We start from the raw sequence: 12,159 nt of genomic DNA, 5'->3' as shown, positions 1-12,159 counted from the left end.
AGAAATCTGAAGAATTTATAGTTTTCTAATAGCAATGGAAGGTACAGGAAAAGGGCAAAAATCTCAGCTTTAAAAATGTAGAGAAAAATATCCTAATATTTCAATAGCCCCTAGAACATTAATGTTTCACAGTGATACAAAATACTTGAGTCAATATTGATTAACTGGTTACATATGAAAAGCAATTAGAACATTATCATGCAAATGGTTTAGTACCACATAAATAATAGACATTAGGCTTATCAATATACTTATCTCATTGATTTCTGGGAAGGCATGAGACTTTGTGACATCAGCTGCTGGATGAACTGAAGGAGCTAATGGAGTCTGAGGGTCTCCCATGTGTCCATGAGAAATACTGATCCAGCTGACTTGGGCCTCTGCTTGCCTTGATTTGAGCTGCTCATGCGAATGGAGCTCCTTCTGCTCAGGAACGTGTCATAGCACAGCTGGAGTGGCCGTGAGGGGGCTGTGGCTCACATACAAAGCAATCATCTGGAAGGCTGTTCCATCCAAATGGCTTAACACAGTAGAGGCAGATAGGAGACAGTAAAGGGTAAGGAAGTAAGAAGAGGCGAGGGGAGTGGGGAAATACTCAGCCATCCACAATAAGGCACCGGAATGCAGCGGGCCTCTTGGGCTTCTTTCTAATGATGGGTGCAAGAAAGGATTTGTCTCTGGTAAAGGCATTTCCAAGCACAGGAAGGGAAACATAAATGAAGGAATACAGAGTATTCGCTCTTGGTTCCCTAGCTACCTATCCAGACTCCTTATTGAACTTTATTCTCTTCCTTGTAAAGGGAGAATTAATAGTTGATCAGACCCGGTTGAACTCAATGGAGGGCCGTGAGAGTCACAGATATCCTCATAATTCCATAGAGCAAATTGAAGGGTTGTTTTGAAGCTGAGTGGTAGGGTTCAGGGAGCTTTTCCCAGAGTCTTCCAAAATTATAGTACAAGGCAAGTACAGTACACTTGCTACAAGCGTGGGTATTAGAATCAGGTACCTGGTGGGGATCCTGATCCTTTTCTTGAGCTCCTCCTCCTCCACCTCCTCCTCCTGATCCTTTTCTTGAGTGCCTCCTCCTCCTCTTTATCTCAGGGTCTCATACTGTTCTTAGTTGGTCTTTCCATGTATCCCAGACTGGCCTCAAACTTAAATCCTCCTGCTTCCACCTCCTGAGTGCTGCCATTACAAGAATGTGACACCATATTGGTCTCTATATCTTAATTTGCTCATCTGTACTACATGGGGTGAGGTTTAAATCCTGGTTCACAATAAGCACTCAGAAAATGGTAACACTGCACTGTGTATAAATCATTCACTCACCCACGGAGACTGCTTTTGTTCTTGAAGTTATTTTTCGCATGTGTGCAAACAATGTATATGTGTATGTGCACATGTCTATATACACACATGCATTTGGAGTGTGTCTATGTGTCTTCATTCTTTATTTACTCATTTTCAGTCCTGGAGTTTGAACTCAGGGCCTGAGCACTGTCCTTGAGCTTTTTTGTTCAGGGCCACGGCTCTACCACTTGAACCACAGCTTTCCTTGGTAATTAATTGGAGACAAGAATCTCATAGACTTCCTGCCCTGGATGGCTTTGAATTGTGATCCTCAGATCTTAGCCTCCTGTTTATCTAGGATTACAGCTATGAGCCACCAGCACCCAGCTTATTTATTTTTGATGCTGGGAGATTGAACTAGATTCTTGTACTTGCGAAAGACATTTCCAGCCCTTGAGTCACACCCCCAGTCCTGTGTATAATGTCTTGACTTCCTCTTTCGTTCATCCTGGCACAAAAGAATCTAAAGAAATTAACAGGGACATTTGAGAAGGTCATCTATAATGGCCGTATTTTCTAAACTAAGAATCAGAATGTTTGACCAGAGAAAAGCCCTTGGAAAATCTAGGGGTAAATAACTAAGGAGAAAAATAGTGAAGAGGAGGGGCTTGGAGGTGGGAGGAAGTAAAAGGAGGAATTCACTTCTACAGCCACTGGAGGCTGCTCTGGTTTTTCTTATAAGTAAGTGGCTCTACTCAGCAACTGCTTTGCCCGTCAGGGAATCTTACACTGAACTCAAAAGAGGCTGCAGAGGAAGAAAACAAGTCATCAAAGAGGGCCACTGCAGAGAGGGAGCCCCGTGTCTGAAGCAGAAGAGAGGCGAGAATCACAGATGGGGGCAAGGGGCGGTGGGCAGGCCATCTCTTTTGAGGACAAAATTCTTATTTCTGGCAGTCTGGTGGGGCAGTAGGTGGGCTAAGCCACATGACACCTGAACTTTCTGGAACTTAGTTTTCTTCCTAATTAGAGAGCATAACTAGAAGGTAATTGCCCTGGGGAAGAGGTGTCAAATTCACACTGAGGTGCAAATGACTACCATCAGGCCCTTTCTAGAGAGTCAACCTTGGTGGGGGTGAAGGAAGGAAATGAATCTGTTTCCTTCCAGAAACCTGTTTCTAATTATACACAAGTTTACTATGAGAAAAATGTAAAAGATGGCAAAGGAAATATATTACTCTTATTCTCACAATCCAAAGAGCTTCTGCTGATTTGCTGAGTTTTATTTCCAATTTTATGATTTGACACTGGAGGCATTATTTATAAGACAAAGCACTTGGAAATAGTATTAATTTTTAAACTCTAGAATATTAAATATTTATTATTAAGAACTTAGCAAAAATGTAGAAACACAAAAAGGAAATACAGAAAGCACTCCCAAATCCCAGTACTCAGTTAACATAATGATGTTTTGCTGTTTGCCTTTCTATTTCCCTGCATGCATAAATACACACATATTTTTATGAAAATTAAAATAATCATCCATAATACTGGGTAATCTACCTATTCTTTTTCACTTAGAGGCTTCTTCATGACTATTTCTTTTTTTTTTTTTGGCCAGTCCTGGGCCTTGGACTCAGGGCCTGAGCACTGTCCCTGGCTTCTTCCCGCTCAAGGCTGGCACTCTGCCACTTGAGCCACAGCGCCGCTTCTGGCCGTTTTCTGTATATGTGGTGCTGGGGAATCGAACCTAGGGCCTCGTGTATCCGAGGCAGGCACTCTTGCCACTAGGCTATATCCCCAGCCCTCATGACTATTTCTTGATTGAAATTCGAACCATTTTATTTATTTACTTTTTGGCAGACTGGGGATAGAACTCAGGACCTCGTGCTTACAAGGCAGAAGCTCTACCTCTTGAGCTACATCTCCAGACCTTTTTCCCACTGATTGTGTGTATCTGGGTGCATACACATGTGCCAGAACTGGAAGTCGAACTCAGGGCTGGTTTGGGTTACAATTCTCCTACTTGTGTGTCCCTGCATCTGGAGATGACAGGTGTATACCCCTGGGTACAGGGGTACTGGTAATTGAGATGGGATCTTGTAAACTTTTTTATGCCTAGCCTGGCCTTGAACTTCAATCCCTCAATTTCCACCTCTCAAGTAGTTAGGATTACAGCCCTGAGCCTCTGTGCCCAGCTCTTACAAACCATTTAAAAATTTTTTGCCAATCCTGGGGCCTGAACTCAGGGCCTGAGCACTGTCCCTGGCTTCTTTTTGTTCAAGGCTAGCACTCTACCTTTGAGCCACAGCGCCACTTCTGGCTTTTTCTGTGTATGTGGTACTGAGGAATTGAACCAGGGCTTCATGTATGCTAGGCAAGCACTCTACCGATAAGCCATATTCCCCTTACAAACCATTTCAAATGAAAGTATTTCGTTTTGTGGATATATCATCACTTAACAAGTTAGAAAGGGACATTGAAAAAAGGCAGCAAAACAAGTTTAAAAAGAAAACCCTTAAACACTTTGAAAATAATCATTTAAACCCAAACACTTACAAAGTTATTATGTCTATAGAAAGAGATTCAAGAATTTAAAAAAAAACAACAACCCTTAAACACTTTTTTTTTTTTTGCCAGTCCTGGGCCTTGAACTCAGGGCCTGAGCACTGTCCCTGGCTTCTTTTTGCTCAAGGCTAGCACTCTGCCACTTGAGCCACAGCGCCACTTCTGGCCGTTTTCTGTATATGTGGTGCTGGGGAATCGAACCCAGGGCCTCATGTATACAAGGCAAGCACTCTTGCCACTAGGCCATATCCCCAGCCCAACCCTTAAATACTTTGAAAATAATTATTTAAACCCAAACACTTACAAAGTTATTATGTCTTTAGGAAGAGATTCAAGAAAGCAGGTCAAATAGGAGACAATCAACAACAAAAAATAGAACAAAATGAAATATAATAAAATATATGTTAATAAAAACTGATTTCAGATTTCAAATCCTTGAAACTGTGAGAGAGTAAATCGTTGTTTGAAGTTACCATGGCTATATAGTAATTTATTACGGCAGTTTAGGAAAATAATGTTACCTTCACACTTAAGTTTCATTAGGTCTACATAAATTTCAGCTTTTTTTTTTTTGCCAGTCGTGGGCCTTGGACTCAGGGCCTGAGCACTGTCCCTGGCTTCTTCCCGCTCAAGGCTAGCACTCTGCCACCTGAGCCACAGTGCCCCTTCTGGCCGTTTTCCATATATGTGGTGTTGGGGAATTGAACCGAGAGCTTCATGTGTAGAAGGCAAGCACTCTTGCCACTAGGCCATATTCCCAGCCCAAATTGAGCTTGTTTGTTTTGTTTTTTTTTTCCCCAGAGCTGAGGATCGAACTTGGGGCCTTGCACTCGCCAGGCAAGCGCTCTTCCACTGAGCCAAATCCCCAGCCCCAAATTTCAGCTTTTCTTTGGTTTGTTTTTGGTTCTAAGATTTGAACTCAAAAGTTCACCTTGGCTCAGCTGGTGCTCTACCATATGAGCCACACATCCAGACCAGCTTTTGCTGGTTACTTTGAAGATGGAGAATATCAGTCTTTTCTGCTTAGGCTAGCATCAATCCATCCTGTAACCTCAGTCTCTTGGGTAGCTAGGATTATAAGCACGAGCCACCAGCTTCTAACATTGTTCTTTGTGTTAGAAGTTTGGACTAGAGACAGGTGGGATGAAAGAGTGAAGATGGGAAGGTAAATCAATATTCAAAAAGGTATTTGGGGGCTGGGAATGTGGCTTAGTGGTAGAGTGTTTGCTTAGCATGCATGAAGCCCTGCGTTCGATTCCTTAGTACCACATAATCAGGAAAAGCTGAAAGTGGTGCTATGGATCAAGTGGTAGAGTGCTAGCCTTGAGCACGGAGAGGCTCAGGGACAGAGCTCAGGCCCTAAGTTCAAGCCCCAAGACCAGAAGAAAAGAAAAAGGAAAAGAAAAGGGCATTTTGGAGTTGTAAGGTAGCTGCTAAGAAAGAAAGTATATCTCAGTCAGTGCAGACTGCTGTAAAAACACAGACCACCGCAATTTGTTTTTCTCAATTGAAGACGAAGGTGTCTGGAGAGGGTCCTTCCTTTCCCTTTCTTAGAAGTGTTCCGAGGGTCACTTCCTGTGTACTCTCATGGCAGAGAGCTCTAGCTTCTTCCTCTTCCAGTAAATGCCACCAGTCCTATCACGAGGACACTACCCTCACAATTCAATCTAAGCCTAATTGGCCCCCAACGGCTCTACTTCCTCAATACAGCTCAACAGGGTTGGAGGCTGTATACATGAACTTCGGGAGGACCCAACTTTCAGTCCACAGCCTCTGGCCGAGGGGACTGTGCATACCTCACTGGGTTTTGGGTGTCTCTAACTGTTGACTATTTTCCTAACTACTCTTACTTTCATACTGAGCAAGGATGGAAGGGTTGTGTGCTTGTTGCATAGTGAAATTGGAAGGCGCAGCGGATACTGGTGGCTCGTGCCTCTAATCCTAGCCATTGAGGAGGCTGTGTTCTGAAGATCACAATTCCAACCTAGCCCGGGCAGCAAAGTCCATGAAACTTCCCAGTAAACTACCAAACAAGTCAGAAGTAGAGCTGGGGCTCCACTAGCCTTGAGCAACAGAAGGTCGGGGCCAACACCCAGGTCCTGGGTTCAAGCCCCAGGATCAACACAAAAAGGGGAAAAAAAAGGAAAAAGAGAAGAAAAAGAAATTGGAAAGGAGAAGCTAGGTGAGAACCGTGAGTTCTTTTACAGAGTAAGTCTTGGAGGAAAGTAGGAATTCAGTCCTATGAAAGAAAATGGCCATTACCGTTTGGAAGAGGGACCGAACAGATGATGTAAATTCCTGGGGCCTAGCACAGGAAAATGGGAATTCTGGAGCTTGATAGGCTTAACTTCCGTGAGCAGCAATGAAAGAGGAAAGCTTCCGGTCGCTAGCAGATTGCATGACTGTGCCCACTTATTTTCTCTGTCTTAAGACTTCCGGTGCTTATCTCGGGAGGAGTACACTTCCCCCCCCCACACCCCATAAAGTGGGTTACGGATGAGGTGAGTTGTCAGTGGGATTGGAAAGGGTAGGGTGTCAGCTTCCAGCAGCAGTGCTACAACCAGGGTACTTGTTTCTCTCCTCTACTGGGGAACCCCATGGCTAACACAGGGACTATATCCTCTATCCAGACACCAGAAGACAAGCTGCAGAGCCATGGCTGGCTGGCTGTGAGCTGTAGTGAGAGCAGTTGCTGTGGCCCTCAGGCCTTGAGATCCAGGGATTGTTTGTTCTCACTTCAGTCTATTACTAAGTGGAGGTGAAGAGAAGGTGCTAAGGGAGTCAGCCGTCAGGTGTGAAGGTAACAATTGTTGTGGTGTTGGGTTGTGAGGAAATGAAGCCTGTGTGGGGCTAAGGCACTGGCAGAGGAAGGGCAGGCACTTTGTCCAGGAGGCTCCTGGCATGAAAATTCAGGGAGATGAAAGTGTTGGCTAAGCAGAAAAGAAGGGAGACCTCCTAGCAGAGAGAATACCCCAGCCAAAGCAAAGGAGGATGAGAGGATGCATGTCTACGTAAACGCAGAATGGCTGCCTTAGGCTGTGTGTGTGGGGTTGTGTATGTCTGTGTGTGGGGTGTGCATGTCTATGTAAACGCAGAATGGCTGCCTTAGGCTGTGTGTGTGGGGTTGTGTATGTCTGTGTGTGGGGTGTGCATGTCTATGTAAACGCAGAATGGCTGCCTTAGGCTGTGTGTGGGGGGTTGTGTATGTCTGTGTGTGGGGTGTGCATGTCTATGTAAACGCAGAATGGCTGCCTTAGGCTGTGTGTGTGGGGTTGTGTATGTCTGTGTGTGGGGTGTGCATGTCTATGTAAACGCAGAATGGCTGCCTTAGGCTGTGTGTGTGGGGTTGTGTATGTCTGTGTGTGGGGTGTGCATGTCTATGTAAATGCAGAATGGCTGCCTTAGGCTGTGTGTGTGGGGTTGTGTATGTCTATGTGTGGGGTGTGCATGTCTATGTAAATGCAGAATGGCTGCCTTAGGCTGTATGTGAAGGGTTGTGCATGTCTTGGAAAGGGATTTGGAGTTCATCCTTGAATCTCTGGGGAACGAATAAGAAGTCTGAAGTGGTAGCAACAATATTTACATTTAAGAATGGTTGGAGTGCACTGTCTTTCAGACAGTAAGATGTACTCAAGACATTGGTTGAAGCAGTGTGATCTACGGCTCCCAAAACATCTTTGCCAAGGCGTTCTGCATACCACATCATTAAAGGTAGCTGTAGCATGTTATAATGTCTATTGAAAAATATACCAAATAGTATTTGAATATTTTGTCCCCTTTGGAAGGGAACAACATGGGGTCTGAGTGCTTTAAATGAGTGCTGTACAATTTTGCAGCGGTGGAATTACCACACAGCTGAACATCGTTAGCTACCATGGTGACCTGTGCACACTCGGGATTTTCACTCTCAACAATAGTCTACTATGTTCCTATGTTGGGCAACATTGGTTGGAGAAAGGAATTGTAAGGAGCACAGGTGTTAAACTATAACCCAGGAGGGTAAGTTCAAAACAGTTGTGCACATTAACTTCTGTAGGTTTCTATCATTAGTGTGGGTTACCCTCTGCTGGTCAAATGTTTTAGAGATATACTGAATGTCTTCGGCCTAAGCTACAGGTTAAGAAAGCATGGTGGTTATACTGTGCTTTTTGTTGCTTGAAGTGACAGTAAATTCTACCCATCTTCCAAATGTGCTATTTGCAAAATAGTTGTAAATCTCTCATCTTGTCAATTAGAAATGTAACATGAAGATATTAAAACAAGCATATATATGTGTGTATATACATATACATATATACAGATACATATATACATATGTATCTGTATATATATATATATATATATATATATATATATGCATGCTTTCCAAAGCTTAAGCAGTAAAATGTGGGGCAGGGGCAGGGTAAGATCAATTCCAACAACACAGGGCGCTTTTAAGTCCACTTTTTCCTCTTCTTAGTCTAGTCAAATCTCGAGGTCATCATCTGTGTCTTCTTGGTCCAGATCACCATAAACATCTGGCTCCTAGAAGATACGGCTTGCAGACTGACGTGGTCCAGATCGCAGGAAGGCCTGCCGTTCTTCAGAGCTGAATTGGCAAGGCAGAGTCCGGTTATCTTTGGCTTCTCTTTCTTTCTTGGACAGGTGAAGGTTAAAAGTCACGTGAGTTGTGGGGTCCACCCGAGGCATGTGGGCAGTTGGCTGGTGCCGGGACCCGACAGGCCCCTCTTGGGGATCCAGGCTGAGGTCAGGGGAAGGATGGAGCACGGCTGAGACTGGTAAGCAGGGCGCTGCTGGGGGCTTCCATAGAGGATGTGGACTGAAGCCTGGCCCATTTTACCATCCCTGGTCGCCTCTGTCTGTGCAAGGCTGCTTAGTGCTCCCAGGGGGCCTGGCCCATGAACCTCTTAGTGTGCAACACACTCACTGGGGGCCTAACAGCAGGGCAGGAGTTTCCAGAGCTCAGAGCATGCAGAGTCTGGCCGAGTTTGGTGCAGGGAAGATGAAGCAACAACAGCAATAGTGACACAAGCAGAACCTGGCCTGCCCATGGCTCTTCAGGCTCCCAGCCGTCCCTCAGGAAGGCCACCCCAGCTTCTGACCAACCGAGAGGGGCTCTCAAGAGGTCATGGTAGGTGAGCCGGCGGGTGACATGGGACTCCAAACCTTCTGGAAATGCTTCCTTCCTCAGGAAGCCCAGGGCATGGACTTGCTCCCCCCCACCTGAGCGCCGATTGCTTGACAAGAGCTTCCAGGAGCCCGCGCCCCCCCCACTCCATGGAGTCTGGGGAGAGCGAGGACGGATGGCTGTGTTCCAGAGCTTTCCGACTTCACAATCCCATGGCCACCTCTTCCCTGCCTGTGACCCAGGGCCTTTCCCCGGCACTGCCCCAGCTCCCCCCCCCCCGCCTCCTCCCTCCTTCCTTCTCTCCCAGTTTTCCCCTCCAGTTCCCACCCACAAGCTGTAGAGTTCATTTTCAATATATTCTAGGTCCCTCCCCAGTTTTGCACTCCTCTTTATCCCCCCCTCCCCCAGAAAAAGGTAGAAAAATGAACAGACAAGACAAAAAAGAAAAGGAAAACATATTTCCATTTTCGGAAGTTCATTTCGATAAAATCGTTTCATGTGATCAGAGGCGCGGAGGCCTTGTGCCTTTGGGTTCTTCCCCTGAGGGCGGCCTCCCGTGGTCCCACCGTGTGGCGTGTCCCTCACCGCTGTGTGGTGTGTCACTCACCACTGTGTGGCGTGTCACTCACCACTGTGTGGCGTGTCACTCACCGTTGTGTGGTGTGTCACTCAGCACTGTGTGGTGTGTCACCTCTGTGTGGCGTGTCACTCACCTCTGTGTGGTGTGTCACTCACTGTGTGTGGCGTGTCACTCACCACTGTGTGGCGTGTCACTCAGCACTGTGTGGTATGTCACCACTGTGTGGCGTGTCACTCACCACTGTGTGGCGTGTCACTCAGCACTGTGTGGTGTGTCACCTCTGTGTGGCGTGTCACTCACCTCTGTGTGGTGTGTCACTCACTGTGTGTGGCGTGTCACTCACCGCTGTGTGGCGTGTCACCTCTGTGTGGGGTGTCACTGCTGTGTGGCGTGTCACCTCTGTGTGGTGTGTCACTGCTGTGTGGTGTGTCACCTCTGTGTGGTGTGTCACTCACCTCTGTGTGGCGTGTCACTCACTGTGTGTGGCGTGTCACTCACCGCTGTGTGGCGTGTCACCTCTGTGTGGCGTGTCACCTCTGTGTGGGGTGTCACTGCTGTGTGGTGTGTCACCGCTGTGTGGCGTGTCACTCACCACTGTGTGGTGTGTCCCTCACCACTGTGTGGTGTGTCACTCACCACTGTGTGGCGTGTCACTCACTGTGTGTGGCGTGTCACTCACCGCTGTGTGGCGTGTCCCTCACCGCTGTGTGGTGTGTCACTCACCACTGTGTGGCGTGTCACTCACCACTGTGTGGCGTGTCACTCACCGCTGTGTGGTGTGTCACTCAGCACTGTGTGGTGTGTCACCTCTGTGTGGCGTGTCACTCACCTCTGTGTGGTGTGTCACTCACTGTGTGTGGCGTGTCACTCACCACTGTGTGGCGTGTCACTCAGCACTGTGTGGTATGTCACCACTGTGTGGCGTGTCACTCACCACTGTGTGGCGTGTCACTCAGCACTGTGTGGTGTGTCACCTCTGTGTGGCGTGTCACTCACCTCTGTGTGGTGTGTCACTCACTGTGTGTGGCGTGTCACTCACCGCTGTGTGGCGTGTCACCTCTGTGTGGGGTGTCACTGCTGTGTGGTGTGTCACCTCTGTGTGGTGTGTCACTGCTGTGTGGTGTGTCACCTCTGTGTGGCGTGTCACTCACTGTGTGTGGCGTGTCACTCACCGCTGTGTGGCGTGTCACCTCTGTGTGGCGTGTCACCTCTGTGTGGGGTGTCACTGCTGTGTGGTGTGTCACCGCTGTGTGGTGTGTCACTCACCTCTGTGTGGCGTGTCACTCACCACTGTGTGGTGTGTCCCTCACCACTGTGTGGTGTGTCACTCACCACTGTGTGGCGTGTCACTCACTGTGTGTGGCGTGTCACTCACCGCTGTGTGGTGTGTCACCACTGTGTGGTGTGTCTCCTCTGTGTGGCGTGTCACTCACCACTGTGTGGCGTGTCACTCACCACTGTGTGGTGTGTCACTACTGTGTGCTGTGTCACTCAGCACTGGGTGGTGTGTCACCTCTGTGTGGCGTGTCACTCACTGTGTGTGGCGTGTCCCTCACTGCTGTGTGGTGTGTCACTCACCTCTGTGTGGCGTGTCACTCACCGCTGTGTGGTGTGTCTCCTCTGTGTGGCGTGTCACTCACCACTGTGTGGCGTGTCACTCACCACTGTGTGGCATGTCACTCACCTCTGTGTGGCGTGTCACTCACTGTGTGTGGCGTGTCACTCACCGCTGTGTGGTGTGTCACCACTGTGTGGTGTGTCTCCTCTGTGTGGTGTGTCACTCACCTCTGTGTGGCGTGTCACTCACCGCTGTGTGGCGTGTCACTCACCTCTGTGTGGCGTGTCACTCCCCGCTGTGTGGCGTGTCACTCCCCGCTGTGTGGCGTGTCACTCCCCACTGTGTGGCGTGTCACTCACCACTCGACTTCCTGGTTCCTCTTCTCTCTCTCTCTGTTGGTGCTGGACTGCCGGTAGAGTGTCGAGTCTGAGGTGCCACTGTCTCCAGCTCCATTCCCAGTTTCTTTCCCTGTAGTCCCAGTGTGTAGCCCAAGGGCAGCAGAATTTACTCCGACCTAATGGAATCCAGTGGAGTCAGGAGGAGCTGGGTAGAGAGCTGCATTTGACTTTCTCAACTTCTTCTTTAAAAAATATATATATTTTTTACTATAAAGGTGATATACAGAGGGGTTACAGTTTCGAAAATCAAGTAATGAGTACATGTTTTTTTTTTTGGACATTGTCATTCACCTTCTCTCCCGTCTTTCCTTCCCATCCCCATCCCCAAGTTATATAATTCATTTTCAACATAGTGTCTAATGAGTATCACGGCTGCATTTGTTTTGTTTAAGATACATTAGACAAAATATTACTTATCAAATAAAAATCAGTTGAGATCATCAGGAGTTAGCATTGTACCTGCCATATTTTATGGCATTAATCCATCTGTTAAATTAATAGATAAATATTAAGATTGTATTAAAATAAACTTTATTTCAACATAGTCTTTCAAGATCTATTCCTCTAAAACAGTATTTTTCTTTTTTTTGTAATTTATTTATTAATTAAACAAAATTTTTTGACAAGGTGTTGTGTAAA

General features: G+C 47.0%; 1 pseudogene; it reads right to left on the bottom strand.

The window, feature by feature from the left end:
* Positions 1 to 8,320: 8,320 nt before the first annotated feature.
* On the bottom strand, positions 8,321 to 9,135 carry LOC125339651 (annotated as a pseudogene).
* Positions 9,136 to 12,159: the final 3,024 nt, after the last annotated feature.

Source organism: Perognathus longimembris, chromosome 21, assembly GCF_023159225.1.
Source record: "Perognathus longimembris pacificus isolate PPM17 chromosome 21, ASM2315922v1, whole genome shotgun sequence".
In the NCBI taxonomy this organism is placed as follows: domain Eukaryota; kingdom Metazoa; phylum Chordata; class Mammalia; order Rodentia; family Heteromyidae; genus Perognathus; species Perognathus longimembris.
Note: the sequence above shows the minus strand (reverse complement) of the source record. Positions and strands in the feature narration are given on the sequence as shown.